The sequence below is a fragment of the Pleurodeles waltl genome, chromosome 3_1, assembly GCF_031143425.1.
Source record: "Pleurodeles waltl isolate 20211129_DDA chromosome 3_1, aPleWal1.hap1.20221129, whole genome shotgun sequence".
Lineage (NCBI taxonomy): Eukaryota > Metazoa > Chordata > Amphibia > Caudata > Salamandridae > Pleurodeles > Pleurodeles waltl.
Genome location: NC_090440.1, coordinates 574293666 through 574310073, shown reverse-complemented (window position 1 = coordinate 574310073; position 16408 = coordinate 574293666). Strand labels below are relative to the sequence as shown.

The window sequence follows — 16408 nt, the reverse complement described above, 5'->3', positions numbered from 1 at the left end:
TCTGTAAGTATTTTCTTTTTCCTCTTTAAGTTACCTCCATATAAAATAATACAGAAACCTTAAAAAAAGAAAATCAAGTTAGGCTTTTTACATTATAAGATTCCCCATGTATGTTTTCTTAACCACTTCAGGGACGACATGCAAATGAAGACAGCCTGGAAACATGCCAAGTTGTGCTTCCCTGCCATCTTCATTAACAAGTACTTTTTGAGCTTTTTGCACCCCCCCCCCCCCACCGGGAGTGCAGTCACAGCCCCTCAAGAGGGTGCGCCTCACAGTTTGAAGACCTCTGCCCTAGGGGATGGTGTGCACAGTTAGAGACATAAATAGGGCTTTGATAGTAGTTGAGTAAAAATGAAAGGCAAACTACACAAAAGGATACAGTTTAAAATGGTGAGGGGTGACCGGTGTATTAGGACATTAGGGGCGTTGACCTACCATTGATGGGAGAAGAAGAGAAAGAAGGAAAAGTATCACGTTAAGCAGTTCAACACGGGACTGGATGGTAATGAGAAGAAGAAAATAATTAGCTTTTCCTGGAGAGGAGGGCTCAGTGTGCATATGCGGATGAGGACATTCTCACCCATAAGGCACAATCAAGCACAATGACATCAGGAGAGTGTGCATGGCCAGTATTAACAGCACTGCAGAGGTGGGCTGTGGGGTGCTGATTGCTGTGGCTCAGGGTGGAGCCATGAGAGCACCGTGCTAGCAAAGGGCCAAGGGCAGGGCTAGCCGGCGGAGTCTATTTTGAGTGGGTGGGGTAGAGGGCGATGTGACATGAGCGAGGAGTCTGCCGGTGGACGTTCTCACCCACAAGGCACAATCCAGCACAATGACATCAGGAGAGTGTGCATAGCCAGTATTAACAGCACTGCAGAGGTGGGCTGTGGGGTGCTGATTGCTGTGGCTCAGGGTGGAGCCATGAGAGCAACGTGCTAGCAAAGGGCCAAGGGCAGGGCTAGCCGGCGGAGTCTATTTTGAGTGGGTGATGTGACATGATGGAGGAGTCTGGCGGTGAGTTCTAACAGCATTTAAGTGGGGGAGCACCTTGAATGCACGTGCACATCAATTTATGGCAAAGAGACAGGGAGCTTGTGCACTGTTTAGTTCAATGCGCCTGGGCCTCAACCGGCTTTTGGAGAAAATGGCACACATTTCTGGAGGTCAGGTCAGTTGTAGAAAGCTTCAGATTTATAACTCCCCTTCACCAGTACCAACCACTTTAAACTATATACCGGCTCAGAGAGCTCTCAAGTTACCTCCACTCCCTCACACAGCAGGAGGACTGACCACAGTTGATTGCAGCTCTAAGACTACGGCTCAAAGGATACGCAGGAGCCACATTCTGACACCAGCTTTATTAGCCAGTGCACTCCTAGGATGCTTCAGGCCTCCAACTTGTTCACCCTCGCACCCTGCCATGAAAAGTGTCTTTTTTGTGTGCTAGGCTGTATGACCTAAAAAAATGTTTTAAAAAATCTCAGTGTTCAAATTAAATCTACATGCAGTGCAAAGGGAAAGGCCAGAGCTTCTGACTTTGGAGCTAGGGAACCAGGTTCAAGTCTCGGTGTTGGTTCTACCTCCTGTGATCCTGGGCAAATCACTCAATCTCCCTGTGCCTAAAAATAAAATATTGTTTCCTTGTGTAAGGTAACTGATGTTTATGTAGGGGGCTCCAATCCCTTCTTACACCATGGTTTGACGTTGATTTTTATTTATTTATGTTTTTTTGCTAAGCAGTGGGGCACCCATAGGAGTGCAGTGCAGGTCGTGACTCAGACACACTGGAGTAACTATTTCAATTACAGAGAATGTCTGCTCGGTACAGCTCGCCTGGCAAGCCCTGCATCTATGGCTTGACAAATGGCTTGTAGCTTGAATAATTAAACTGGTTTGCAAAAAGTAGGCTCTTCTGCCCCTTCCAAATTCAAGTAATAAATGCAAGCCATGTTTTCAGGACATAAGCAAATGCGATGGACTGCCTGGTAACAGATCAGATGTCTCGGTCTATAGTTTGTTCTGCTGCAGAATAGTCTTTGGGAAAGGAAATAATCCTTAGAGGCCCCATTTGCCTTTGACCATGCATACTAGTGTTCTCTTGTGACCAGGCCAGGGAGTCAGCAGATGTGCTGTGCAGTGCAGTTAGTGTGATCTGCAATACATTGTGAGAGAATGCTTATATATCTGTATAACTTATACGTTTTATTCTTATATAGAGGATAGCTTGGAGGAAATCATACCTCTCTCTACCACAAAAAAATTGTCGCGAAAGAAATCAGCTCCTTGGTTTACCACAAGTTTACTTGAGATGAAAAGAGAATGTAGGAAGCAAGAAATAAAATGGAGGCACACCCTAGATGACTCTTTGAAAAAAGAATATAAGAATATGATCCGAGCATATCATTTAGAAATTAAAAACGTTCAGGCAACCTACTACTCTAGTAAAATCGAAGCCGCAGCTAACTCCCCTAAGGAAATTTTTAATGCCTTAAAATACCTTATTCATCCTAAGGAGGAGCCAGATATTATAGAATCCCCGCAGCAACATGTGGAGGATCTCGCAAGTTTTTTCATAAATAAAATACAGGACATATATGTTTCCTTTCCTGATACCCAGAATGGAGATCAGGTGGTGGCCAACCTGGAGGTCAGGAAGGAAATAGCTTTAACAAGTTTTATCCCGATTGGCCTGGACACAGTGACTAGATTATTGGGTTTAACTAAATCTGGCTCCCCACTTGATCCTGCTCCCCCACAGATTCTCTGTTTGGGAATTCCATTGTTAGGTCCGGTAATTACTAATCTTATTAATACCTCGTTAGCCTCTGGCATTGTACCCGATTCTTGGAAAGTGGCCATTGTCAAGCCTCTCCTGAAGAAAACTAATTTGGACTCTAAAATCTTGTCCAACTATAGACCCATTTCCCTGTTACCTATAATGGCCAAAATAACAGAAAAATATATACACACTCAGCTATCCACTTTTCTGGAAGAAAAAAAGCTTTTACATCCCACTCAGATGGGTTTTAGACCACGACATGGGACGGAAACCGCCTTGGTTGCGATCACAGTAGAAGCAAAAAAGAGAATGGATAAAGGAATGGAAACTGCCATCATCTTATTAGATCTGAGAGCGGCGTTCGACACTGTTGATCTGAATACTCTTAAAGATAGACTACAAGGATGTGGCATTTCGGGAGTCGCACTGGAGTGGATTTGATTGTTTATTCATGGAAGATCCTTCCAGGTCCTAAATAGATCATGTACTTCCAGACGTATCCTCGGCAACTGTGGAGTTCCACAGGGGTCTGCCTTGAGTCCATTACTTTTTAATGTTTATATGCGACCCCTAGCAGAAATCATCGAATCTTTTGGACTGAAGTTGGTGTCCTACGCAGATGACACTCAACTGATTGCCTCTTTTTCTAATGCTCATCCAGACATGGGGACAGAATTGGGTCCCTGCCTGAAAGCAGTTGCAACATGGATGTCAGGAAGTAAATTGAAACTCAATGATCATAAGACAGAAGTCATGTTTTTCGGGCTACCAAAAGCTTCCTCAACCAATCCAAGTACATCAATTGGAGCTCTCACTCTTCCGCCCCCTAAATGTCTTATAAAAAGCCTTGGGGTGTGGTTAGATCCGCAACTCTCAATGTCACAACACGCCAACAGAATATCTGGAACCTCCTTTGCTCTGCTTAGAACTCTGAGGAAGGTTTTAATAATACTTCCTCCACTTGCCAGGAGATTGGGTATTCAAGCACTTATAGGCTCCCGTCTTGATTATGGCAACACATTGTTTGTGGGAGCACCAAGATATGTGATCCAGAGGCTGCAGAGGGTGCAAAATGCAGCAGCACGTCTACTCTTAAATACTCCCAAACATCACTCCATACGGGCCGCCATTTCATCCCTACACTGGCTTCCAGTGGATAAAAGAATCCAATTCAAGGCTTTGTGTCACTTTCATAGAGCCATATTTAACCTGGGACCTGAAATGCTCAAAGCCTTGGCATCTGTCTACAGCCCGACCAGGTCATTGACATCCTCTTCTGCTATGTTGGCCACAGTTCCGACAGTAAAAAAGGCAAGATGGGGAGGAAGATCCTTATCCTATCAAGGGGCCATTCTCTGGAATAGCCTTCCTTTTAATATCAGAACGACATCACAAGAGATTCCGTTCAGAAAGGCCTTGAAAACCTGGCTATTTAAAGCTTAATCTCTATACGAATTCAGAGGGTGACACTAACTGTTTGCAGCTGAAGCGCTACGAGGCCTCTGGGCAGTTTTATGCGCTATATAAGTAATGATAACATAACATAACATAACATATCGGTATACATTATAAGTTCCATAAAATGCAGAAGCAGCACCTTACTTGCAAGCAATTATAGAACATCTTCTCACCTCTTTGTGCCTTTGTAATGATCATAATTACTAGCAACTGTTTGTAAAAACAGTATATCTTGTAATGTAACCTGTTTTCTTGTAAAGCGCTCTAAACTCTTTGGGTAATATATGCATTTTATAAACATTCTTTGCTTTAAAATTCCCATTTGCTCACTCTTTTTTCAAACTTTACTGGGAGAGAACCCCCTGAACCCTCCTTATGATGATCAGGCTCGCTTGCTTCACAACTTTCATCCACAACTTTTATGTCCCACCTCTTTCAAATGTCACCAGCCGCCACTGAAAATGATACTATCAAAATGACCATAAAGATGTGTAATTGGTTTGCATTTGCCCTCAGTTGGATAACTGCGTGACGGAGTAACCCATCCGCTAATATCTAATTCAGGCCCTAAGTCCAAAGAAAACACATTGTAAACAAAGGAGATTTAAACATTGGAAGTTCACCATAATGAGTACACCTAGAACCACCAGGATTGATTGGTTGGATGAAAATACGTGACCTCATAAATATTACATTTGAATATAGATGTGGAAAGAAAAGGAAAGGTGGGCATGATGTAACAGCTTTTTTAATATTTGCTTACTAGATAATGTGCACAATCGTGTACCTCCGGTGACAGAAGAGTTTTGGATCTGATTATTAAAAGTATGTAACCACGGAGGGCGCACGTTTATTCAGCAACATTTGCACAGCTATTTGATTTACAGCATGCAATCCAACTCCTAACAGAGGATGTTTCTCTAAAAGGAGATGAGTCAGGAAAAGGAAAAGCACGCTAGGTATCCGAGTTGAAAAAAAAAAAAAAAACATTTTGAAAGTCCCAAGAAGTTAGAGGCATTGTTTCCAGTAAATAGACCTCCACACAATTTACTTATGTGTGAGGAAACCCAGTGGGCACATCTTCCGAATTACAAGGAAAACCAGTTATGCAAATTATTTCTGTGTTAAGTGGGTTGTGGCTCCATTAGACCTTATAGAGTTTTTGATTTTGGACCTCTTTCGTGAGTGAGTCTCACTAAGTCTCAGTCACTGTAAGCTTCTGGCAAAATAGTATTAAGGGATAACTTGCTGTGTCTGCCTTTTAAAAAATGGCCTGCTGCTGAACATCTCAGCGCGCGTGTGACACCCACCTTCTAGAACTCTCCACCTCCACATTTAAGCTTCTACAAAAGGCAAAAACGCTGACAAGGAGAGCAACTACAGAAGAAGGAAGATGGACTAGTTTTCTGACGAACCCCTTTAGAAGACTCCAGGCTTGTAAGTCTCAAGACTCTTTGGCACTGGCCTCTCAACGCCCTCTGGAGGACAGTGGAGGGTGGATTTTCTGGTGACCTTGAAGATATGTCCCCCACACCCTCGCCCCAGTAAAAACTTTATGAAACTTTTCAGCTGGTTTAGGCAGCATGTAGACTCCCCTCTGAACCAAAACCGAGATAGTGCAAATGAGAATGGGTGCTATCTCCACCATCTTTTGAATGGAATAGGGGCTGGGGCAGGAAGCAGAGAGCTTTTATGTTCATCAAGACCTAGAATTCAGCAAGCAGAGGTCAGAGTTTATCAGATCTTGTAATGTTCGGCTGCCTGTGAGAAATGTCATCCTAGTACTGGTAAGGACTGTGGAGCTGCTGATACTTTACTATGAAAACTGCTTCAACCTATATTTAATCAGGCCTCAATGTTCCACGTTTTTCAATAGGGATGCTACTGACGAAATAAAAGTTTAGTTTTGTATTGACAGCGTAATTCTCAAGATACAAAGAACTCTGAAAACACAAACTATTTTAGGGAGCACGACCAACATTGCCAAAAGTACAGATATAAACAGTAATTGCTTTGTCTATTTCCTTTGGCTTTTTTAATGTGGGACAGCACACAATCTAGTCCTTCACAAACTGACAGAAACGAGCCAGTACCTCGCCAATAATAAAATATGACAACGCTCCATACGCAACTGGGTTTAGATTCAGTGGTGACGGCAAATCACTGCCAGCATAGAACTCACCAATGTGTGGCAGAAGCAAGGTCTCCATAGTGTTCAATTTTTTTCCAGACCTGTTCCATGCAAATCTAACTCATGCAAGGGTCATATGCAAGTCTAACTCATGCACGCGTCATATTTTCCCAACTGTGAGAGGCAAGAACCCAGAGGAGCGGAAGCACGAAGGACCAGTGCAACAGCAGATGCGGTACCTTCGACTACTGTGCCCCTGCTTACGGAGAGACATATACAATAATCAGTAGTCCAGACCCAGTTTCACTGCCATGATCAGATGGATTTTCAGTAATGAGCTGAAGCTGGCATGCATTATTCAGAGGTCGGCATACTAAACAGGAAACCATGCATTGCTGATTCCTCTTCACCATTTTACAAGCAGAGTTTACTGGATGCCTTCACAAAATGATGACTCAAGAGCGAATTGTAAAACTACTGCTGTTTGTTTAATTTATTCATACTAAAAAGATTTAAATCTGCCCCATTAATTGCAGGAGCTCGGCCGCACACAGGATGGTTTGGCAGATATACAGGGAGTGCAGAATTATTAGGCAAATGAGTATTTTGACCACATCATCCTCTTTATGCATGTTGTCTTACTCCAAGCTGTATAGGCTCGAAAGCCTACTACCAATTAAGCATATTAGGTGATGTGCATCTCTGTAATGAGAAGGGGTGTGGTCTAATGACATCAACACCCTATATCAGGTGTGCATAATTATTAGGCAACTTCCTTTCCTTTGGCAAAATGGGTCAAAAGAAGGACTTGACAGGCTCAGAAAAGTCAAAAATAGTGAGATATCTTGCAGAGGGATGCAGCACTCTTAAAATTGCAAAGCTTCTGAAGCGTGATCATCGAACAATAAAGCGTTTCATTCAAAATAGTCAACAGGGTCGCAAGAAGCGTGTGGAAAAACCAAGGCGCAAAATAACTGCCCATGAACTGAGAAAAGTCAAGCGTGCAGCTGCCACGATGCCACTTGCCACAAGTTTGGCCATATTTCAGAGCTGCAACATCACTGGAGTGCCCAAAAGCACAAGGTGTGCAATACTCAGAGACATGGCCAAGGTAAGAAAGGCTGAAAGACGACCACCACTGAACAAGACACACAAGCTGAAACGTCAAGACTGGGCCAAGAAATATCTCAAGACTGATTTTTCTAAGGTTTTATGGACTGATGAAATGAGAGTGAGTCTTGATGGGCCAGATGGATGGGCCCGTGGCTGGATTGGTAAAGGGCAGAGAGCTCCAGTCCGACTCAGACGCCAGCAAGGTGGAGGTGGAGTACTGGTTTGGGCTGGTATCATCAAAGATGAGCTTGTGGGGCCTTTTCGGGTTGAGGATGGAGTCAAGCTCAACTCCCAGTCCTACTGCCAGTTCCTGGAAGACACCTTCTTCAAGCAGTGGTACAGGAAGAAGTCTGCATCCTTCAAGAAAAACATGATTTTCATGCAGGACAATGCTCCATCACACGCGTCCAAGTACTCCACAGCGTGGCTGGCAAGAAAGGGTATAAAAGAAGGAAATCTAATGACATGGCCTCCTTGTTCACCTGATCTGAACCCCATTGAAAACCTGTGGTCCATCATCAAATGTGAGATTTACAAGGAGGGAAAACAGTACACCTCTCTGAACAGTGTCTGGGAGGCTGTGGTTGCTGCTGCACGCAATGTTGATGGTGAACAGATCAAAACACTGACAGAATCCATGGATGGCAGGCTTTTGAGTGTCCTTGCAAAGAAAGGTGGCTATATTGGTCACTGATTTGTTTTTGTTTTGTATTTGAATGTCAGAAATGTATATTTGTGAATGTTGAGATGTTATATTGGTTTCACTGGTAATAATAAATAATTGAAATGGGTATATATTTTTTTTTGTTAAGTTGCCTAATAATTATGCACAGTAATAGTCACCTGCACACACAGATATCCCCCTCACATAGCTAAAACTAAAAACAAACTAAAAACTACTTCCAAATATATTCAGCTTTGATATTAATGAGTTTTTTGGGTTCATTGAGAACATGGTTGTTGTTCAATAATAAAATTAATCCTCAAAAATACAACTTGCCTAATAATTCTGCACTCCCTGTATAGTGCAGAAGAGATTACAGTTTGCAGAATTTTCTGATGAGCTCTGGCGTGTTTACAGGGTTACATGCAAGGGAAAGATTTAAGGTGCAGCGAATGATGTAATAAAACTCCATTTCATGATTAAAGTTGCCTGATTGCACTGATCTCTCAACTAAATCCATCCATTTATTTCCCCCATTGTTAAACTAAAGGCTCTCAAAGCAACATCCAAGCAAGAATACAAAGGATGCCCTTAACTAGTTCACATATTGACAAAATGGTCAATTCCACAAACTATGGAAAAGAGAGAAACGATGCATCATAAATGAAACTGTCATGAATCTTTAATTTATTAATCATCATGAAATGTCAAAGGTCAGACGCATAACTATATATTTAAATAGTGCAAACATTTCACTTTGCTACATTCCTGCCAAAGGAACAGGGTTTAGAACTCACTGAAGACAATGGCTCTCAAGAAGTGTGGAAGAGCTGCAAGTTAGGGTCGTGCATTCCAAGATACTGTGATGAGCACATGACTGACCGTCCACACCTTCTTGACTGCACTTGCATCTTAGGGGCGGGGTCCATATCTGGAGTGTGTTGAGTCTGCCAGATCACCTGGCCTAAAGGCTGGCAGTGGGAGGCAGGATTTCAGCACGGAGTGAAGGATGTCGAACCTGGTCTTCTTAACCCCTTCGCTGCCAGGCCTTTTCCCCCTCAAGTGCCAAGCCTTTTTTTTGGCTATTTGGGGCAGTTCGTGCTTAGGCCCTCATCTCCCATAACTTTTTGTCCGCATAAGCTATCCATGCCAAATTTGCGTCCTTTTTTTCCAACATCCTAGGGATTCTAGAGGTACCCACAGTTTGTGGATTCCCCTGGAGGAGACCAAGAAATTTGCCAAAATACAGCAACAATTTTGTTTGTTTTAAAAAAATTGGAAAAAAGGGCTGCAGAAGAATGCTTGTGGTTTTTCCCCTGAAACTGGCATCACCAAAGGGTTTGCAGTGCTAAAATCACCATCTTCCCAGCTTTTCAGGAACAGGTAGACGTGGATCAGAAAACCACATTTTTCAACACAATTTTGGCATTCTACTGGGACATCCCCCATTATTACTATTTTTTGTGATTTTAGACTCCTTCCAGTTAGTGACAGAAATGGGTGTGAAACCCATGCTGGATCCTGGACTGCTAAACATGTCTAAAAAGTAGACAACATTCTGAATTCAGCAAGGGGTGATTTGTGTAGATCCTACAAGGCTTTCCTACAGAAAATAACAGATGAAATAAAAAAATAAAAAAATTGAGGTGAATAAAACAGCCATTTTTCTCCACGTTTTACTCTGTAACTTTTTCCTGCAATGTCAGATTTTCGAAAGCAAAATACCATTACGTCTGCTGTACTATTCTGGTTGCGCTGTAAAAGCCTCATTCAGAGGAAGAAGAAACTAGTCACTTACCTGTAACAGTAGTTAGTTCTCTATTGCTTTTTCAAGAGAAGTGCTGGTACCATCAATTCGAATAGAGGGATGTAACTTTTCTTTATTGAGGTCTTTTTTAGACAGTATGTTAGGTGACATTTGCAGTAGTTATAACAGGCGTTTTTCCATTCTTTTGAATAATTCCTCAGATTTCTCCCTGCTGATTTCTGTGGTTCATGGGTGGGTTTTTCATCTTGCCAATCAGTGTCATTAGAGGTGCTCTTGGATTGTGCTCTGTCTCTTCCTTCACATGTCTTAGTACATTTGTTTTGATTATGTTGTACCTATGGGGTAAATGCTTGCAACTGTCCATGGGAGTACCCACCGTTAGGTTATTGTGTCAAGATGGTTTTCCTCTGTGCCCCTTTGGTAGTAGGACTCACATAGCGCTTGCAGTTTCATTTTCTTTTCTTCTCAATGTGTCATCCACTGTTCTTTCAAGACACTTCCAAGAATATTTCTCCATCTAATTGGTTATCCTTGATAGGGTTTGCAGTTTTGGCTTCAAACATGAAATTGTAAGCTAGGTATGTGTTCTCAATACAGTTTCTGTTCTCAGCTATTTGTTTGTGGTAGCAGCTATATCCAAAGCTTATTTCAAACATTTGTTTGGTATGGATATACCTTTTTGAACAATAGCATTTGCTCTTTTTTTTGTTAGTTGATGTAGGATTTCCTGTATCCCTTCCCATTATTGGTTTCCTTGCTTGATTAGTAGCACTGTGGAACTGGCTATGCTGCAGCATTTCTTTCCCACCTCAGCTAGTTGAGAATGTGTTTTCAGATGTCTTTCTGGCAGACCTGGATTGTTTTTCAGAAACATAGGATTCAGTGGTGATGCTCTATTTTTGCTCATTCTTCAGACTGAATAATTTGGCTTTGGCCGAACTTTTGTAAACGTGTGAAATTGATCTTTTCGATTATTTAGGGCTTAGAGTTTATAACACAAACTTGACTATTCCTGTTTCTGTCAAACTGAACACCAAATATCTTAGTTGGCCTCTTGATAAGCTCATGTTTATTTGAGAGATGATCTGGTGATGACGATCTATACCGGAAGGTATTGCTTTTAGCCTGCGGAGAATCTGCCTATTTTCCCATATCGTATCCACATCCTCACTGTCATGTACTGAATGTTCATATTCCTCCTTGTGCGTGCTAAGTGGGAAAATGTAACAAAAATCATATTTTTTCACAGAGCCAGGTTCTATTTCATCACGCTGTCTCTTTTGTTGCCAGTTTCTGTTATTTTGTAGAAACCTAAATCCACATTAAAAGATTACTTCTCTCGGATGAATGACTGAATTTCTACTTTGAGGCGTTTCTTTATCCCTTTGGTGCTGAAAGTTGTAGAAGATTTTTAATCTTAGTATGAGATGGAGGATTCGTCCATTTTTTTTGTCAGACACTTCTTTTTACCCTGTCAAATTGAATCGTACTTCAAAGTCTAGTTTTGGAGTTTGTCTTATGTCTTTCCAGGGTGTTTATTCTTCGATCCAGAAGGCGCAGGATGTTTAGTGAAAATGCACATATTGTCCTTCTTTTTTTTAGCTCTGCAGATTTTTTGCAAAGGGGGAATTACAGATGGAGTTTTTTAGCCTTGCGTATACTTTTTTTGCAGCTCTGAAACTTGGGTTGTCTGAGTAACTGTTTTATCAGGCCTTTTCATTATTGATGAAATGTCCCTCAGTGTTGTTTTGAGGGATTCTATGTTTGTTAAGATGATCAGTTTTGGATTCTAAAAATGTTTCCCTCTTCCTCCCCTTCACACTTGAGATAGATTGAGACCAATTGATCAGATTTTAGACCCATGTCCCTCATCAATGGTGCCTTCTCTGACAGAAACAATCTGCATAGTGTATTGTGCACAATCTTGCTTCTCCCTTGTTTGTAGTGTTTTTGGTTTTACTTTTGAACCAATAATGCACACCTCCGATTTGTGATCTCGAGGTAGCTATACATTGCATACTGTTAGACCTGGCATTTTTGGCGTGGTTTACCCCTACTGTGTGCCTTAAGACCTCTTGTTTTTGCAGACTTCATCTTTGCTGTCCTTAGGATGCTGCACACTTTACCGCTGCTAACCAGTTCTAAAGTGCTTTTACTCTCTGCTCAAAACATGGTAACGTTTGCTTATACCCAATTGGCATAGTTAATTTACTTATAAGTCCCTAGTAGAGTGCACTACATGTGCCCAGGGCCTGCAAGTTAAATGCTACTATGGAGCTGCAGCACTGATTGTGCCAACCACTTATGTAGCCTTCTAAACATGTCTCAGGCTTGCCCTTGCAGAGCCTGTGTGTGCAGTTTTAACCTGCCATGTTGATCTGGCAAATTAAGCTTTTTGCCAGACCTAAACCTTCTTTTTTAATACATATAAGTCACCCCTAAGGTAGGTCCCGGAGAGTCCCAAGGGCAGAGTACAGTGTATTTAAAAAGTTGGACACGTACTTTTAAGTTTTATATATGTCCTGATGGTGAAAAGCTCTTGAATAAGCTTTTCACTACTGCAGTCCTATCTCTCCCATAGGATAGTATTGGAGTTATTTTATTACATTTTATAAGTGTAATTTCCAAATGGGAAGAGAAAATTGCTTCATGTTTAGTATCTTGGGAATCCTAAATTAAAATCCTAACTCATGGTGAAGTCTGATTTTCAATTACAATTCTAAAAATACCACTTTTAGAAAGTTTGCTTTTTGTTGCCTTGGCCATTTGGTATTGCAGCCTGTCTCTGGTCTCATGACTAGGTGTCGTTGGCAATTGGGCTTTGTGTATTTCTCCTACACAGCCACACAAAATGGGAGCATAGGTGTGACTGGATGGGACATCACCAGCAGGATGGGAGGGGGAGCTGGGCCCAGTCTCACTTACACATGAAATGGCTGTGTCCCATCTGCACAAAGGACTGCATACCCTCTGTAGTTAGTCTAGACACAGGGATAGCAGGGCATATGTGCACTTCAAAGGCATACCTCTAGAACCTTTTCCCCACTCCAAAGGCACAAGTGTGTATAAAAGAAGGACCTCAGGCACTACCACTTTAGTACACTTCTGGACCTGCAGATATTCTGCCAGGGTGAAGGACTACTGTGTTGCTACAAGGATCGCCACTCTGCTGAAAGGTTGATCTAAATGAACTGCTGGCCTGCTGTCTGCTGCCCTCTTGCCTGGTGAGGAAGAACTCGACTTGCAACTCCCACCAGAATCCAGGACCCCAGAGTGACTATAAGAGATAGCCTACTGGCCTCCTGATCTCAAGGACATAAAAGTCTCCCCAGCAGGTTCAGGTTCTGTCTTCAGCGAGTTCCTGACTCCACAAGTGGCGCCTCTCAGGTCCTGGACCCTTGATGTGGCTCTTGAAATCAAGCTTTTGATCTATTTGTGACCGCAAACAGACCTGTTCACACCGAAACTGCTCCACTCACTCCAAAAATCAGTGCATGCCACCACCAACTTGTCTCTTCATACAGCAGTGTTGACAGCTCGCTGGGAACAGCTATCACGAAACTCCAGCCCACCCGTCTGCAACAACTGGCATGTTCTTCGTGACGGACATCTGCCGAAACACTCTCCTTGCTCTCAGCAAGCCTCTCCAATGTGGATAGGAGCTCTGGCACAAAACCTGAGAAGGTCAAACTTCAACTGGACTAATCTGGGACTGTATATGATTCGCGCTTCATCGTGATCGGCCTCCACTTTTGGCTTTGACCTGCTCTCAGCAAGCCTCTCCAATGTGGATAGGAGCTCTGGCACAAAACCTGAGAAGGTCAAACCTCAACTGGACTAATCTGGGACTGTATATGATTCGCGCTTCATCGTGATCGGCCTCCACTTTTGGCTTTGACCTGGTCCAGTGTGACCAGAGAGCCGCAGTTGGTGCTTTATGCTCTTAGGCCCTATTTTGCAGTTTATTCTTTAACAGTTCATAATTCTGTTTCTACTGACTGGATTTGTTGTTGTTTCAGTCTTGTTTTATTTATTGAATACAAAATAATCTCTATTTCTCCAACGTGGTGTGGAATCTTTTTGTGTGGTGTTTTCACTGTTTCACAGTTTGAAGGGTTGCAAAAATACTTTGCACATTGCCTCTAAGTTAAGCCTGACTGCTCTGTGTCAAGGTACCAGGGAGCTGAGCACAGGTTAATTTAGGGTTTGCTTGTGCCTCACCCTGCCTAGGATGGTGGTTGCTACTTGAGCAGGGCTCATACCCTAGTGATCCAGCATCCCAATTTCTAACACATAACTTATGCTCACAACTTTTTCTAAACTGTTTGCATACTTTATATGACAGTTGTAACAGAACTTAAAGGGACTATGCCTAATCGTAAAACAAGTTATTGATAGCACACATATAAAAAACTGCAATAAAAATAGTCATCCTCTGACCTGGCAATTTCCTTTTGTTGATGACCATCTGGAATTCCTTTCCACTCAGTGAAAACTTCTTTGGTGCTGGAATTGGTATTGAAATAATAAATAAAGCAAATCAAATCAAAAATAACTTTATTCAGTATAAGTTAGACCAAAAACGTACCTAATAACAACATTACATTCATCAATCAATATTAACAAAATACCTCAACAGTACTAAAGACAATAGAAAAGTTTGAATACAAGTTAGTGCAAGCAGATGATATATCAACAGTTCATTCCTAAACTATACATGGTTAAAAACAAAATGAACATGTTGTACAAATTAATCAAAAATGAGAACTGTCCAGGCAATCCAAGGCCAAGCCTTTAAATAGTTCACTAGAACCCCTTAAAACAATATCACAGAAGCAGCAGTTCACATCAAAGTTCATCACATTTGAATCCATCTAGTCTAACGGGGCACAGAAAAATCATAAAAAATCTCATAGCAGCAGTGAGATGCATACTATTTAACAGATCAAGCCGGCCCAAGTCACATATCAAACGTCTTCCACAGCTTCAACGATGAGTTCAAGAAGCAAGCAGAGGCATAAGTTATATGAGCATCCATAAGTAACTGAAGATACATAGGAGCAGGCTTAACCTGGACAAAATTTAAAGATTTCAACAAAGGTGCTAGGGTAGTCTTTTGAGGAACACCATCAAAACCACAAAAGACCCCATAAAATACAAAAGATCTTGGGCAGAAACATTATCCCTTATGCAGGGCCTCAACTGTACGTTCCAAGTAGCAGGCTTGGGCTAGCAACAAATGAAACTGGTTAAACCAGAATCTATTGAGAAGAAACCAGTGATGACCATTGGATTCATTGAGCAAATAAGGGTCAATAACTGGCCCTGTTAAGATCTGCGCATGTCCTCACACCGAAGTTCTACACACTCCCTCTCCCTTCTACCATGACAGAAAATTGTTCTGTGTCCAAAGAATGTCTGTCTTCAACATTTTATGGGGTGAATCAAACAGAGCTGCTCTGCCTAGCTTAACCAAGGTGTCCTGTACATATGCTAGCCGTTTAATTGACCTCTACACATCCATACAGTCCATAAGTATCTCCCAGTTAAACTGAATGGTGAGCCACCGAAAGAGGATTCGAAGAGCAATCATGTCCAACAGGTAAGGCAGCCCCAGGTCCTCATCATCCATGAAAGCAGGGGTAGATGCTCAGTAGACAAAAATAATATTATTTATTCTTAATTGGCCATCGTTGTTGATTTTTTCAAAATTTCCTCCAGTTGCTTCTGAAATCACTGGCAGAAAATAGAACCTAATGATGTTGGTTGCATATGTGGGCATTACAGGTTTATGTTTGGGTCACAGGAGGTACCCATTGCTCCAACTATTGTCGACACTGAAAAGGAAACTTTTATTTCTAATACAGAAAATTCTGAGCATAACCACTAGACAGTAGAACAGCAGTTTTAAAACAAACATTATCCACAATGATCTATGAATCAGAAAGTCCACCTGGAATTTTAAGTACGACTGCAACAATTCTTAAGAAGGTAGTAGTGAACTATTAAAGCTCAGAGTAGCCCCTTAAACACTGACTGAATTGTGTGTTGGAAAACCATTCTATTGTTTGATGCAACCTAATTTGACGTATGCCTTTGATGGTGAATCACAACTTGATTACTGATTAGGGGGCTCGTGTAATCACCATGTGCTATAGTTTTCGCAAGGAACATTCTTTTCCATCTCACCTCTGCAGTCTAGTGTTTATTTCTCAAGCAGAGATGCTATCTGCTCATCTGAAAGGTAAGTGACCAATTTCTGGAGATCACCAGTGGTGTTCTGTTGTCTTCAACAATGTGAGAGTACAGAATGTTTCTCCTCATTGCTCATACAATGTTCGAATTATTTTTTCACTATATGTCAAAAACCACATGAGAGAATCAAAGTTTATCCTGGAGCATACACCAGACATTTGAGAAAGTACCTGGCTGTATCTCTTTTTCAGTGTTTTATTCACTATTCCACATCTCTGGCAGTCTCTTCATTCTTTT

General features: G+C 41.8%; 1 protein-coding gene across 5 annotated transcripts in view; it reads right to left on the bottom strand.

Moving 5' to 3' along the window:
* Positions 1-16408, bottom strand: part of OSBPL5 (oxysterol binding protein like 5) — a 1002849-nt gene that overhangs the window by 622858 nt on the left and 363583 nt on the right. For 3 of the 5 annotated variants that reach the window (XM_069223008.1, XM_069223012.1, XM_069223009.1), the window contains one exon: positions 14357-14422. The exons of the other annotated variants lie outside the window; for them this stretch is intronic. The gene's annotated coding sequence lies outside the window, so the exon portion shown is untranslated. The remainder of the gene's footprint in view (positions 1-14356; positions 14423-16408) is intronic. 5 annotated transcript variants of the gene reach the window in all.